Below are 8,552 nucleotides of genomic sequence, written 5' to 3' on the forward strand. Positions count from 1 at the left end.
ACTCAGTCTATCCAAAATACCCTATATATGCATAAGAGACATCATTGAATAACTGTTATCCAATACAGTTTATTTTTAAGTCAACTATCTGCTTAAAACAGTGCTGAATTCACCCTACAGTACACGGTCTTCATCTCATTCTTAAATATTCTATTAAGTATGATCTAGAATTTGTTGTGAAATGAAATATCTCAGTGACCATTCACTGCATTCCGAATAAAATCCAAAGGCCTTATCCTGCCTTTCAAAAGTCTTCCCAATGTATGACTTATTTAAAGATTAGCTTCATTACCCATCACAAGCAGAAAGACCCCAGTATCCAATTAGACAAGCTGGCCTCACACTGTCCAACCTGGAACATCCCAGCCCTGGCTCAGCTTGTTACGTCTGCTTAGCCAGCTGTACCCTTGCTCTTCAGTCTCTGCCTCTGAAAAGTTTCCCCATCACTCATGATCAAACTCAAATTCCATCTGCTCTAAATAGCCTTTACAGGCCTTCTCCCTTTTCTCCTCTTCCCCTAGCAGATTGTTAGTTACTCTGTGCAATAAGCAACACATCCCGTCAAGCTCCAGGTGCTATGAATTTCACCTCTCAAGACAAAGAATAGTCGCTGGCACATAGTAGGCATTCACTTAATATTTGTTCACTGACTAGCTCAATACTTCTTAAATGATGCTTTCTTCTCCAAAACTGCCCCCACTGATAGTCAGGTCTCCATCTTCTTTGATCTACTCACAGAACCAGTAACCTAACAGACCAGTTGGCCTTCAGTCTTGTCTTCTACCACACTGGTGTCAGAATGATCTCCCCAGAACAAGAACTTGAACATGTCACACTAGTTTAAAAACTGCAGTCATCTCTCTCTCTCAGAGGCTGAATTCCATAGACTTTATATGACATACGAAGCCCCCATGATTTGTTCCCCCCTTCTCCAGCCACTTGTCTGCAACTTCCTGTTATATGCTTTAGGCCTCAGCAGCACTAGGGATTTTTATCTTACACAAGTGATGAATTACCGAAGTCCTATGCAATTCAAAACTGTTATGCAAAAATTAAAATTTTCCCATGTGGAAAAAAATCTAACCTTGGTGGGGCATTTTGAAGCAGGTGGTTTTTCACCATTATAAGTTATTTTTCTTTCCACATTCTTTGACCTAACATTGCATCTATTATTATTTCATAACATACATGCTCTTATATTTACAAAAGAACAAAGGAGAGTGGTTTTTTTTTGGTTTTTTGTTTTTTTTTTTAACTTCATCATGGTATTTTATTGCATTTAAATCCTGTTTCAAAGTTATGGATTTTCAGGTATTATCTCGGGCCCGAATTTTAGCCTTAGCCCTAGCAGCACTATTTAATGAGGACTTCGATTCTATTGTTAAAGGACATGAGGAAATAATTTAAATTCTAGAGTGGCGAATGCTAAAGTTACAGGATGAAAGTCACTGAAAGCGTTAATGGAAGTGTGAATACAGGTAAACATCCTGTGATTAGACACAGGGCGGAAGTTATTTCTGTTTACTAGCTAAAGTGACCACATGGCGATAATGGAAACTATCAGCTCGTCAGCATTGAAATGAATCATTTAAGTTTAGGGAATTTTTTTACCTTTCAAATTTTGTACATAAGGTCATACTTCATTAATACTTTTGTATTTTACTATTTTTAATTTACATGATTGCGGTTATGTAAAATAAAATTGCATTGCATCTACAGTTCCCCAAACATATGCAACAGTTTCTTGCCCTGATGCTGTTCCCTATTGCCTGGGCTCTCATCCCAAACTCCTTTCCCATTACATCTCCTCCACATTTCTTTCTTTTTTTTTTTTTTTAATTGTTACTTAGTTTTTATTTCATAATCATAAACTTAACTCTGCAATCCAGCTAGGCATGGGAGAGAACAAGGAAAACATGGAACCCAAAGGGAACTGCAGCAAGAGCACAAAGATTCTAGGATACTGCGAGCAAATGGGGTGGAGGGGTGCTCTCCTGAGCTACAGAAGGAATGGTCTGGTGGTTAAGATAAAACAACACAAGTCAAACTTATTCGAGTTGTCCACAGTCAACAATGGTGATCTTCTTGCTGGTCTTGCCATTCCTGGACCCAAAGCGCTCCATGGCCTCCACAATATTCATGCCTTCTTTCACTTTGCCAAAGACCACATGCTTGCCATCCAACCACTCAGTCTTGGCAGTGCAGATGAAAAACTGGGAACCATTTGTGTTGGGTCCAGCATTTGCCATGGACAAGATGCCAGGACCTGTATGCTTTAGGATGAAGTTCTCATCTTCAAATTTCTCCCCATAGATGGACTTGCCACCAGTGTCATTATGGCGTGTGAAGTCACCACCCTGACACATAAACCCTGGAATAATTCTGTGAAAGCAGGAACCCTTATAACCAAATCCTTTCTCTCCAGTGCTCAGAGCACGAAAATTTTCTGCTGTCTTTGGAACCTTGTCTGCAAACAGCTCGAAGGAGACGCGGCCCAAGGGCTCGCCGTCGACGGCAATGTCGAAGAACACGGTAGGGTTGACCATGGCTAGTAGTACAGGACTTTCCTCGGGGGCAGTGTCTGCAAAGCCTCCTCCACATTTCTTTATCTGATTCATTCTATCGCTCGAATCAGTTATCACCTCCCTGCTGTATCCATTAGTTGTTCTTATACTTTGTTTCCCTGTGCATAGCTCTGTCTTTGACTTCACACTTACCGTGGAATGACGGCAGTTTATTAACTCATTCTTCTGGTCTCAGGAGTCAGTACAGTGCTTGGCACATATGTGTTTAAATACTATTTGAAACTAATGAAGTTTCATTTGTGCTTGAATGTCTAGTTACTCAAGAACTGGAATTACTGGAGAAGAGGAACTGGTATACAACCCTGAGCATATACTATGAAGCTTTATACTTAATTTATGCCCTAACTATAGATGGTTTTAGAATTGAGTTAAACACTGTCTCTTATAAGAATTGCTGCAGTATCTCTATAGGTACATTATAATGATGAGATAACACTGATTTCTAATGTTTTCTGTGAACCCTGAAAATCTGAGACAGGTTTCAGTTAATTTAGAAAGTTTATTTTGCCAAAGTTGAGGATTTGCGCCCTTTGATACAGCTTCAGGTGGTCCTGATGACATGGGCCATAGGTAGTCAGAGCACAGTTTGGTTTTATACGTTCTAGGGAGACATGAGACATCAATCAACATATGCAAGATAAACATTGGTTTGGTCTGTAAAGGTGGGACAACTTGAAGCAAAGGTGGGAAGACTTGAAATGGGGAGCAGGTTTCCAAGTCCTAGGTAGATAAGAGACAAATGGTTGCGTTCTTTTGAGTTTCTGCTTAGCCTCTCCAAAGAAGTCAATGAGATATGCATTGATCTCAGTGAGCAGAGGGGTGCCTTTGAATAGAATGGGAGGCAAGTTGACACTAAGCAGTTCCCAACTTGACTTTTCTCTTTAGCGTAGTAATTTGGGGGCCCTAAGATTTATTTTCCTTTCACACTTCTTTCTGCCTTTTTTATAAAGACATTTTTTTACTCCTTTCTCTCTACACATTGACCATTTCACCATATTTTTCCTGTTTGCCTTTCAAAGCTGCACCCAAAAGTATGTTCAAACAATTTTCAAAAGTTGTAGGCGTTCAGTTATAGAAGCACATCCCAAGGCACTGCCGTTCTTTCCGAGCTTGGTCATGCCACCTTCCTTGTTGAACTGTGAGACCCTGCTTCTAAATCATTGATTTTATTTTCTTTCCTGGAATCAGGTGTCAGTCGATGAACTTGCACTTTGCCCTTTATCTTTTCTATTTCTTTAAAGAAGTTCATATAGACCTCTTCAATTATGTACTACAATTTCTTATTCAATTCCATCCACAATTTCTTATTCAATTCCATGCTATGCAGCTTCTTTATATTCTTTATAGCTTTCACCTCTGAACTGCACTTTGTTTTATAGAATCTAAGGCACTGTCTCTTAAACTTAAGGGTACTTAAGAATCACAGGGGAGAATTTGATAAGATGTACCGAGAAGCAGTGTTATGACTTGGTAAGTTTGGGGCGGTGTCCAGAAATTTTTATCTTAACAAATGAAGCAGAAGATTCTGATGCTGGTCTCTGTAATCTCTGAGCTTTGCTCAGAGTTTCCTCTCTAGGTTTCTTAGCAGGCTTGACCTCGGCTCTTCATTGTTTCTGATCTATGATACTTCTTTGTTTTTTGAGGTTCATTATTTGTCTTTCAACTTTCCTGCGTTTTTTCTTAACTATGTCTGAAGTTGGAAATGCCTATCTTAAAATGTTTAATTGTGTTCTTTTGCTCGAGAATTATCAGTATATTATTGCTTGACGGTCAGTCACTAATATTTTGAAAGTGACTTGATTAATATCTTTATGTTATTTTGTATGCCATCCTGTTCTCTAAATACATGGGTCATATCACAACCAAATTTTTCAACTTTTAAGAAAATGAATTTGAGGTAACTTCATAATCACAAAATGTGGCAACTTTTTATTTACAGGTTGCAAATTTCAAGTTCCCCCATGTGTAAATCTTCTAGTTTCTCCAGGTCATTTCCCTTCATTAAATTGTATTCAGAACCATAAGAATGTACATACAAACATGATTGAGTGCCTCTCAATCATGATAAATTTATAGGCTAGATATAAATATTTGTCTTCAAAGAGTACATTGTCCCAGTTGATGACTCTGCTATTGTAAATTCTGTTTATTCAACATATTTGCCTTTATTTCCTTCTTTCTTTTCTTTCCGTCCTTCTTCCTTTTTTTCCTTTCTTTCTTTCCTCTTTTCTCCTCCCTCCCTCCCTCCCTCCCTCCCTCCCTCCCTCCCTCCCTCCTTCCTTCCTTCCTTCCTTCCTTCCTTCCTTCCTTCCTTCCCTCCCTCCCTCCCTCCCTCCCTCCCTCCCTCCTTCCTTCCTTCCTTCCTTCCTTCCTTCCTTCCTTCCTTCCTTCCTTCCTTCCCTCCTTCCTTCCCTGCTTCTCTCCCTCCTCCCTCCCTCCATCTCTCCCTCTCTCCCTACCTCCTTCTCTCCCTACCTCCTCCTCTCCCTCCCTCTCTCCTTCCTTCTCTCTCTCTCTCTCTCTCTATCATTCTTTTGACAGGGTCTGGCTCTGTTGCCCAGGCTGGAATGCAGTGGTGCAATCATAGTTCACTGCCGCTTCGAAACCTGGGCTCAGACAATCCTCATGCCTCAACCTCCCAACACCTGACTAATTTTTTTTGTTTCTTGTAGAGACAAAGTCTTATTATATTGCCCAGGCTCGTCTCTAACTCCTGACCTCAAGTAATTTTCCTGCCTCAGCCTCCCAAAGTGCTGGGATTATAGGTGTGAGCTACCATACCTGGCCAACATTTTTATTTTTATATTAAGAAAAATAGTTAAAGATTTCTTCTTAATTTATTGGGGAAGTTGGTCAGGGAATAGGCAGGAAGTACAATTGTGTTCTGAATTGATATCCCTGATCTTATATCAACACAGACCTACATTTTGCCTTCCTTTTCTTTTCTAGAAGCTATTGTAACCTCTACACATTTAGCACAGATGCCATGACTTCCCTATTTATTCCTTATTTCAATTGTTCTGTCCCATGTTTTGTAACATACACTCAAATTTTTTGCACTTTTTCATGACAGTGATTGTGCATAATTCCAATTGTACAGAAACCATTTTCTGTCTTTTTTCTCTAAACCATAAGCCTGTTTCTGAATTAATTTTATTACCACTTGACAAACTTTCCTTACCCTGAGCATAGCTTGGAAAGAGAACTTTAAGAGGCACATACATCAGGCAGTGTTCAAAGCTACTCTACATTTATTTTATTATTAAGATTTTCCATACACATGTTCCACATACCTAAAAAGTATTTTATTTAAATCAGTGATATTTAATCATATGTGTGTTGCCCCAAGTGATTTCCCCTTCTACAAAGGAATCCAGCAAGTAAAACGTTTCACTTTCTTTGATAAAATGTATATGTCTCTGCCTTTGTGTGCTTCTTTATAGTTGCAAATGCCCTTGACCTCTTCAGCCTTGCTTGACTACCTGAGTAATACTGCTGCCAGAATTTTTTTTTAATGTAAAACCCTTAGGTTAAGTATTATGCAATAGGTTTCAAAATAGAGTATTTTTCTACAGAGCTTTTGATTAAAATAGAAGAATATCACGAGATCCTAATCCAAATTCAAAGAGGCATAATTTTAATTATAATGATTAAAGTGAGAATCAAGAGAATGGCAGTTTACATAGATATGTGAATGGTTTTTTCATGGTCTGTTCTGTCACTTAAAAGTTTCTAGACATCTCTAGGCCTCAGTTTCTTCTTTTGTAGAACAGGAGAATTGGAATGATTAACCATTGGTTCTCAAATGTAGCTATCTCCATATCACAGAAGTGATTCTCAAGTCCTACTCCAAAATCTATGTTATGGGTTGAATCATATCCTCCCAAAAGTATGTTGAAATACTAACCCTCAGTACCTGACCATGTGAGCTTATTTGCAAATAGGGTCTTTGCAGATGAGTTAAGATGAGATTATTCTGGAGTAGAGTGAGCTCTTAGCCCAGTATAACTGTTATCCTTGTAAGAAGAGAAGAAGAAACACAGAGACACACAGAGAAGGGAAAAGGCCATATGAAGATTGAAGCAGAGTTTGGAACAATGCAGTTGCAAGCCAAGAAATGTCAAAGATTGCTGGTCATCACCAGAAACTACGAAAAAGCAAGGAAGGATCCCAGAAACTACGAAAAAGCAAGGAAGGATCCCATACAGGATTCAGAGGCAACATGGCCCTGTGGATACCTTGGTTTCAGGCTGCTAACCTCCAGCACTATGAGAAAATAATCCCTGTTTGTTTGTTTGTTTTAAGCCACCTAGCTTATGGTACTTTATTATGGCAGCCCCAGAAGTTATCATAACAGCTAACTCAGAATGTTGAGGAATGTGACTAGAGAATCTGTATTTTAAAGACTCTACCCTTCCTGGTGATTCTGCTATGAGTAAGATTTGGTACCAATATGTAGGTGATCTCTGAGGTTCTGTCTAGATCTCAGATTCTGTGATTCAGGAATACAACAGTAGGAAAAAATGTGTATATATATCAATGATGAAGTAAGGTTGAAAAGGATTAGCATTTCACAACAATGTCAAAAGTTTCCCTCCTACTTATTTATGATAATGAAGCCCTAAATCATGGTATTCTATAGTCGGTAACCTAGAAGTACAAGGCACTTGAAGGTCAATTCAATTTCATCTTGACAAATGCATATATTTAAACTTATTTTCTCTTGGAGATATGATGCTTATTCAGTTTTCAGTTGGTAAGTGTTGGGGTACTGTTTGTGATAGATTTGCCTCATAATGGGTAATACATCTTCTATGTATGAACATCCAGTTCTCTCACAATTGTCTGTGATGATTGATATTAAACTATCATTTCTTGGTCTGTGGCACCAAGTGCAAACTTATCTTTCATACTGCCAACTGCAGACGCTCCTCTCTGCTGCTTGGGTCTGCCCTTGAGATGCCGTAATGGGTGGTGCAAAGTGCTGCAGCAGCATCAGGGATTCGCACTGTGCCCAGAGCTGACAGAGTGCCCTGAGTGATGGTACAGGCTTCCTGAACACGCTGGCAGGGCCTCCATCTCTAACTGCACCAGACAACAGTGACCTCTAACTCCACAATTCGTCTTGTTCATCATCATTCTTGGAAGCCATTCTTCTACATTTTTATCTTTATTCTGTGTCTTTGCTATGGACTACCAATGGGAATCCTATAGAAAATGCAGTTCTATGAGGAGAGACATGCACAGGAAGAAAAGAACAGTTCTTCAGCATTTTCCTCTCCTATAGAATATTATCAAATGAAACAGGATTAGCAATTAGTCAAATGTGATTGGGCACTTGGGAAACAGAAAGGGAAGGTGTTTTTGCAGAACCCTGTTTACTGAAGTGGTTTACAACACACTCGGTGGGTGCCATTTGACTTCTGTCTTCTTCATAAACACACACACACACACACACATATATTTATATATATTTGTGTCTAGGCTTATTATCCACAACCTTGAATGATCTATCAAAAATTCTCAGATGAGAGTTCACCATCATGGTTGCTTAAAAACTGTTCTTTCTCAATCTCTTGCCTCACAAATGAATAAACTTGCTTATTTTTAGATCATTGCAGCAAATATATTATCTTCTATCTCTCCTACTGGAATTGACAATATTAGTGTGTAGAAGGTATTCATTATGATATTAAAATGATCACTTTATGAGTAGGTTACCTGCAGTATATTGTAGGGTCTCCAAGATTAGGGCCCATGTTTAAACCTATATTTGTACCCCCATTCCTTGGCTTTGTACGTGCCACATAATAGGAACTCAATAAAAAATTTCTTTGCACTGGAATTGTCTCCTTATAAAGCTTAGCTATTCTGGCTTCTCACAATAGAGTGAAGAAGAAGCATAAAAATCATGTATCGTGATGGCACTCAATCCAAAATAGATGGGAAACAGGTTTCAGATGGGGA

At 38.9% G+C, this 8,552-nt stretch overlaps 1 pseudogene; it reads right to left on the reverse strand.

The window, feature by feature from the left end:
* Positions 1–2,033: 2,033 nt before the first annotated feature.
* On the reverse strand, positions 2,034–2,570 carry LOC105465469 (peptidyl-prolyl cis-trans isomerase A pseudogene; annotated as a pseudogene).
* Positions 2,571–8,552: the final 5,982 nt, after the last annotated feature.

Source organism: Macaca nemestrina, chromosome 19 (genome assembly GCF_043159975.1).
Source record: "Macaca nemestrina isolate mMacNem1 chromosome 19, mMacNem.hap1, whole genome shotgun sequence".
Lineage (NCBI taxonomy): Eukaryota > Metazoa > Chordata > Mammalia > Primates > Cercopithecidae > Macaca > Macaca nemestrina.